We start from the raw sequence: 1,059 nt of genomic DNA on the forward strand, positions 1-1,059 counted from the left end.
CATACATACATACATACATACATACATACATACATACATACATACATACATTGTTGTTGGCACTCGGTCGCTTACGACGTCGAGGGTTCCAGTTGATCCGATCAACGGAACAGCCCGCTCTTGAAATTAACGTGCAAGTGGCTGAGCACTCCACAGACACCGTGTACCCTTAACGTAGTTCTCGGAGATATTCAGCGTGACACAGAGTGTGACAAGGCTTACCCTTAGAATTACAGGCACAACAGAAACAGGAAGTAAGAGCGAGAGAAAGTTGTGGTGAAAGAGTACAGCAGGGTTCGCCACCATCCCCTGCCGGAGCCTCGTGGAGCTTTAGGTGTTTTCGCTCAATCGAAACCGCGATCTTATGACCGCGAGTCCGCTGCCCTAACCACTGGGTCATTGCGCCTCCACTCCTCATAAGATGATGCCTTATTGAACATTAACATAACACAGTAACTATCAATACCTAAGCATTTTAGCCTGTCTCCCGCCTTATACATTTTTCACGACTTATGAACAGGAAGCCATCTTGAATTACAAAATGCCTTATTGTAATCAAGACAAATTAATTTTTACAATGCTTACAATAACTTTTGACTAAATTTCTTTGCTTCATTTTATTCCCATTCCTTTTATTCGGTTCTTCTTTTTTTTCTGACTAAACGTATTTTATGGTTAGTCTTCACACTTTCAAACTGTTATCTTTTCGTTCCGCTGTGAAATTTTAAAGTAGTAAATTCAATTTTCTTTGACAGTTGTTTTCATTTGAAATATATATGAATAAACCCGCGCACACGCACGCACACGCACGCACACACATTAGTATGTGCATATATATACTCATACGCGAGTACATGTACGCAATACATATATACACATACATAAATGCATATATATGTATATGCTTGTAAATATATATATAGCTATATATCAATTTATCTATCTAGCTATATACAAATCTATATCTATATCTATATCTATACCCTTCTCTATATACACACGCATATGTATATGTCTCTCTCTCTCTCTCTCTCTCTCTCTCTCTCTCTCTCTCTCTCT

Source organism: Octopus bimaculoides, chromosome 18 (genome assembly GCF_001194135.2).
Source record: "Octopus bimaculoides isolate UCB-OBI-ISO-001 chromosome 18, ASM119413v2, whole genome shotgun sequence".
NCBI classification, from domain to species: domain Eukaryota; kingdom Metazoa; phylum Mollusca; class Cephalopoda; order Octopoda; family Octopodidae; genus Octopus; species Octopus bimaculoides.